The sequence below is a fragment of the Bison bison genome, unplaced genomic scaffold (assembly GCF_000754665.1).
Source record: "Bison bison bison isolate TAMUID 2011002044 unplaced genomic scaffold, Bison_UMD1.0 scf7180017864491, whole genome shotgun sequence".
NCBI classification, from domain to species: Eukaryota; Metazoa; Chordata; class Mammalia; order Artiodactyla; family Bovidae; genus Bison; species Bison bison.
Window position 1 is genome coordinate 21,392,918 of NW_011495050.1, and position 6,336 is coordinate 21,399,253.

Below are 6,336 nucleotides of genomic sequence, written 5' to 3' on the forward strand. Positions count from 1 at the left end.
GGCCCCCCCCCCCCCGCCTAAATCAAGATGGCTTAGTTAAGTTTTGTTTTTGTACAATCTGGACCCACCATGTTGGCTTTTTTCCTCTAATTGCATTATTATGTCTTTTATATTTTATAAATTATATATATATACAAGTAAAATTCAAATATCACAAATAGAGCCAAATTCCTCCTCGATCACAACTCCCAACCCAGAATGTTTCATCTATTGTGCATTTGCTTTTATCTCATTAAAGTTTTTCAATTCTATCATTTCTCCTCTTCACCATATTGTCCTAAAATTTTTCATTTTTTTAAACCAAACAAAATGTGCTGATAATTTTAAAAGTAAAATAGTGTTAAAAAGTATTGTAATATAACCATCTCCTGCTTTCCAGAGGCAATGGCTTTCAAATCTTTTAGCTTTTTCTTCAGATATTTCAATATCTGGAGATTAATAATATTCATCTCTTTCTCCCGTTCTTCAGTTTGTAGGTATTATCTATTGACTCCCTGTATGAGGGATGAGAGGATTCCCTGGTGGCTCAGACAGTAAAGGATCTGCCCTCAATGAGAGAGACCTGGGTTCAATCCCTGGGTCAGGAAGATCCCCTGGAGGAGGGCATGACAACCCACATCAGTATTCTTGCCTGGAGAATCCCATGGACAGAGGAGTCTGGCAAGCCACAGTCCATAGGGTCGTAGAGAGCTGGACATGACTGAGTGACTTTTACACACACACATGCACACACATGAGGGATGTGGATTCAGCTTTCTGTATCACCTTCTTTCATTCCATTCTTCTCCCCAGTTTTATCTCACCATTAAAAACATTAAGTTCCTAGTCAATACTTTGATCTTTATAACAGGTAAATATTTCTTACTACTGAACAAATAATGTTTATGATTACGATTACCTTTACTTTCATGAACAACTTTTGTTTTTCTTAGAGTTAAAAATGACGTCATTTTAAAATGATATTATTTAAAGGAAAAAAAAAAGATGCTTAATTGTTTTTAAACATATAATTGGAGGGTTGCAACTTTGAGCCCCACCTGCTGGCCTCTGGGTTTGGTAGAGGGGCTGGGGACTGAGTTAATCATTGGTCACGCCTACATGCTGAAACCTCCAAGAAATCCCTGAACTGTGGGGTTCGGAGAGCTTCTGTGTGGGCAAACATGTAGAGGTGCCGAATCCCTTCCATTTAGCTCTTCCTGAGTTGTATCCTTAGCAATAAATGGGTTATAGTAAGAAAAGAGCTTTCCTGAGTTCTATGAGCTATTCTAGGAAATCATCAAACTCCAGTAAGGGGTCATAGGAATCCCAGATTTATAGGAGTTGATCAGAAGTATGGGAGGCCTGGACTCGCAGTTGGCTTCTGAAGTGGGGGAGGGGCCGTCCTGTGGGACTGGGTCCTTAATCTGTGTGGTGTGTGCTAACTCCAGGTAATCAGTGTCAGAAGTGTTGATGTGAGTGGAGTGGAGAAAAACAGTGCTTTTCTTTTAGTGTCCCTGGAACAATGTAAGGGCATTAGAGAGTTTTAAGCTAGAGGAGTACATTTTCAGCTTTGCATGAAAAAAAGTATTCTCTGGCTACTGTGTGGAGAGTGCCTTGCAAGGGGAGCAAGAATGGAAGCAAGGTAACCAGTGAGGAGGCCATCGCAGGCTTCAAGGAGGGGAGGACATATCAGGTGGGACTCAAGGGCAGGTGGTGAAGATGAAAAGAAGTAGATGGATTGAAGAGACTGTCTAAGATGTGAATATACAAGACTTGGCACTTGATTGGATATGAGTGTGGAAAACATCTTCCTGAATCTTTTCTGGGCCCCTTTATTTCTTACCTGTTGCCACTAAGTCAAATCAAAGGTATGTAATGACCTCCTCATTCCTGTGCTAACAAGAATGAACCAAGAAAGCTGCCGCTTGAGTGTTTGCAGGGGGTGCCCTCCTGGAGCTGCCAGCCTTACTTTAGAGCTGAAGGAATGCAGAGCACAGAGGGGAGTCGCCTGTCCAGATTTCCACAGGGTCCCACGCAGTGAGGGCGGAACTAGGCTTGGAACCAGGCAGTCTGCTCTGTGCATCATGCATTTCTCAGTCCCACAGTCTAGCCCAGTCCCTTGGTACCTTGTGCTTGAATGACCGCCACCCACTTCTCTCAAGTCTCCCACATCCTTCAGTCTTCCCTCTAGTTCATTTTCACTTACAGTGTCAGACACCTCTTTCCCTAACTCCATTTCTACCTTCCCATGTCCCAGTCCAGAACCAGGTTTTTAATAAAACCCTCAAGTGTCTGATTTTAGGGCCATCTATGATCTGACCCACTCTACCAATGCAATCTACTTCCTCACTTTTCTTTAATATGGGCATGCATTTGTTTCATTTTAACTGTTTATATAATTTAGATATCTCATAGTTTGAGTCAAGAGTTGCACTGAAGTAACAGATTAATGGTAGGCTTTCCCTTAATCATATCAAAAGACAATGGCATCATTCCATTCATTTTAAGAGTGTTTTTCCTCTGAGGTAAGAGATGTTTAAAAGTGAAAGTGAAAGTGAAAGTGAAGTCGCTCAGTCGTGTCTGACTCTTTGCAACCCCATGGACTGTCGCCTATCAGGCTTCTCCGTCCATGGGATTTTCCAGGCAAGAGTGCTGGAGTGGATTGCCATTTCCTCCTCCAGGGCATCTTCCCGACCCAGGAATTGAACCCAGGTCCCCCGCATTGCAGGCAGACGCTTTACCGTCTGAGCCACCTGATGTTTGTGAGTCTAGGCCAAATACCTTTAAGAACCTAAGACCTAAGCAGAGGTGTGTACCTGGAAAGGGACTATTTGCAATAGTCGCTCTGAGAAGCCCCTGAGCCTTGACTACTCAGCTAAATGTGGGGTCTCAGGGGCCCTACTGTTAGCAGTTATCATAACTGCAGGGGAACTTGGGAAATCAGGCAGAATTCCCCTGGGAAGTTAGAAATGAAGAAAGTGTGGCTGAGATTGTATGTGCGGAGCTCAGGGCGTGTGCTGTGGAGGAGGGAAACCCATGGCCCTGACCTGCTGAGGAAGGGCTTGGAGTGATTCTCAAAGCTTCCCGGGAGGTGGGTTGTCCCAGCGCTGGACACTTAAAGGGAAAACCTGGCAGATGGTTGGGTCAGCATTTGCTGACGTGAAGGCCAGTATTAACAGAGGGAAGCCACAGGACTGTTTGAAAAGTGACCAACATGGTGATTGATGAGTGTGCAAATTCACTCAGGCAGATGGACACTTGTTGTGTGTGGAGAGGCAACATGACACGGTACCTTATGCTGGTATTCCAGTGGTGACATGATGGTCACGTCATTTATCCAAGTGAAATGGAGTGAAAGTCGCTCAGTCGTGTCCGACTCTTTGTGACCCCATGGACTATACAGTCCATGGAATTCTCCAGGCCAGAATTCTGGAGTAGGTAACCTATCCCTTCTCCAGTGGATCTTCCCAACCCAGGAATCGAACCAGGGTCTCCTGCACTGCAGGCAGATTCTTTACCAGCTGAGCTACCAGGGAAGCCCAATTTATCCAAACTTAGACACTAAAAAAAAACGACTATGATGATCTTTTATTTTTCAATATTTAGTTGTGTATTTTTGGCTGCCCTGGGTCTTCGTTGCTGCACGTGGGCTTTCTCAGTCGCGGCAAGTGGGGCTGCTCTCTAGTTGCAATGTGTGGGCTTCTCATTACAGTGGTTTCTCTTGTTGCAGAGCACAGGATCTAGGCGTGTGGGCTTCAGTAGTTGAGGTTCTCTGGCTCTAGAGCACAGGCTCAGTAGTTGTGCTGCGTGGGCTTGCTATGTGGCATGTGGAATCTTCTCAGACTGGGGATCGAATCCATGTCCCCTGCACTGGCAGACAGATTCTTAACCACTGGACCACCAAGAAAGTCCCCTTAGACACTTAGTAAAGGAGAGCTATAATTGATATGCTTATATTTGTCTGCTCGGACTGCTGTAACCGGTAGCTTAAAGAACCAAAATTCTAAAAACTGCGAGAAATAAATTTCTTCTTTGTGCACATGTGCAGAGAGCAAGCTGTCTGGTGTCTCTTCTTACAAGGACACTAATCCCATCATGAGGACAGGACCTCACTTAACCCTGTTGCTGCTGCTGCTAAGTCGTTTCAGTCATGTCCGACTCTGTGCGACCCCATAGATGGCAGCCCACCAGGCTCTGCCGTCCATGGGATTCTCCAGGCAAGAACACTGGAGTGGGTTGCCATTTCCTTCTCCAAGGTATGAAACTGAAAAGTGAAAGTGAAGTCTTTCAGTCATGTCCGACTCGTATTGACCCCATGGACTTGAGCCTACCAGGCTTCTCTGTCCATGGGATTCTCCAGGCAAGCGTACTGGAGTGGGGTGCCTTTGCCTTCTCTGTGCTTAACCCTAGTCACTTCCTAAAGGCCCCATCTGTAACAGCATCACACTAGAGGTTAGGGCTCCATATAAATGGGGGCATGGGGCACCAGAGACACAAACATTCACTCCAGAGCAATGCAGGAGCAACCTTCCTGGGCCAGCCAGGAGAAAAGTCCATCCCATTTGAGCCCAGGCCCTGGGTCATGCGGAGCTGGCTTTCAGTCCTGCCTCCGCTGCCAAATGGCAGTATGTCCTAGAGGGGAGTTACTTAACCTTTGTGAACTTTTACTACATCTGAAAAAGGGGGCTTTAAAATTTTTATTTTATCGAATTATAGCTGATTGACACCGTTGTATTAATTTCTGTTGCATATCAAAGTGCCCATCTTTGCATGAAATGTTCCTTTGGTATCGCTAATGTTCTTGAAGAGATCTCTAGTCTTTCCCTTTCCATTGTTTTCCTCTATTTCTTTGCATTGATCACTGAGGAAGGCTTTCTTATCTCTCCTTGCTATTCTTTGGAACTCTGCATTCAAGTGGGTATATCTCTCCTTTACTCCTTTGCCTTTCACTTCCTTTCTTTTGTCAGCTATTTGTAATGCCTCCTCAGACAACCATTTTGCCTTTTTGCATTTCTTTTTCTTGGAGATGGTCTTGATCACTGCCTCCTGTACAATGTCATGAACCTCCACCCATAGTTCTTCAGGCAGTCTGTCTATCAGACCTAATCCCTTGAATCTATTTGTCACTTTCACTGTATAATCGTAAGAGATTTTATTTAGGTCGTACCTGAATGGTCTAGTGTTTTCCCCTACTTTCTTCAATTTAAGTCTGAATTTGGCAATAAGGAGTTCATGATCTGAGCCACAGTCAGCTCCTGGTCTTGTTTTTGCTGGCTATATAGAGCTTCTCCATCTTTGGCTGCAAAGAGTATAATCAATGTGATTTCAGTATTGACCATCTGGTGATGTCCACGTGTAGAGTCGTCTCTTGTGTTGTTGGAAGAGGGTGTTTGCTATGACCAGTGCATTCTCTTGGCAAAACTGTTAGCATTTGCCCTGCTTCATTTTGTACTCCAAGGCCAAACTTGCCTGTTATACAGAGATCATTCCGTGGTTTTTGAGATTGCACCCAAGTACTGCATTTTGGACTCTTTTGTTGACTATGAGGGCTGCTGCTGCTGCTAAGTCACTTCAGTCGTGTCCAACTCTGTGCAACCCCATAGATGGCAGCCCACCAGACTCCACCGTCCCTGGGATTCTCCAGGCAAGAACACTGGAGTGGGTTGCCATTTCCTTCTCCAATGCATGAAAGTGAAAAGTGAAAGTGAAGTCGCTCAGTCATGTCCGACCCTCAGGGACCCCATGGACTGCAGCCTCCCAGGCTCCTCCGTCCATGGGATTTTCCAGGCAAGAGTACTGGAGTGGGGTGTCATTGCCTTCTCTGATAAGGACTACTCCATTTCTTCTAAGGGATTCTTGCCTACAGTAGTAGATATAATGGTCATCTGAATTAAATTCACCCATTCCAGTCCATTTTAGTTCACTGATTCCTAAAACGTCAATGTTCACTCTTGCCATCTCCTGTTTGACCAATTCCAATTTACCTTGATTCATGGACCTAACATCCCAGGTTCCTATGCAATATTGCTTTTACAGCATCAGACTTTACTTTCATCATCAGTCACACCCACAACTGGGCTTTGTTTTTGCTTGGGCTCCATCTCTTCATTCTTTATGAGTTATTTCTCCACTCTTCTCCAGTAGCATATTGGGCACCTACCAACCTGGGGAGTTCATCTTTCAGTGTCATATCTTTTGCCTTTTCATACTGTTCATGGGGTTCTCAAGGCAAAAAAAGGGAACATTTCATGCAAAGATGGGCACAATAAAGGACAGAAATGGTATGGACCTAACAGAAGCAGAAGATATTAAGAACAGGTGGCAAGAATACACAGAAGAACTATACAAAAAAGATGT

At 44.5% G+C, this 6,336-nt stretch overlaps 1 protein-coding gene across 1 annotated transcript in view; it reads left to right on the forward strand.

The window, feature by feature from the left end:
* The window catches only part of SNX31 (sorting nexin 31), a gene marked incomplete at its 5' end in the record, with an annotated part of 82,056 nt that overhangs the window by 23,164 nt on the left and 52,556 nt on the right, over window positions 1-6,336 (forward strand). The window lies entirely within an intron of this gene.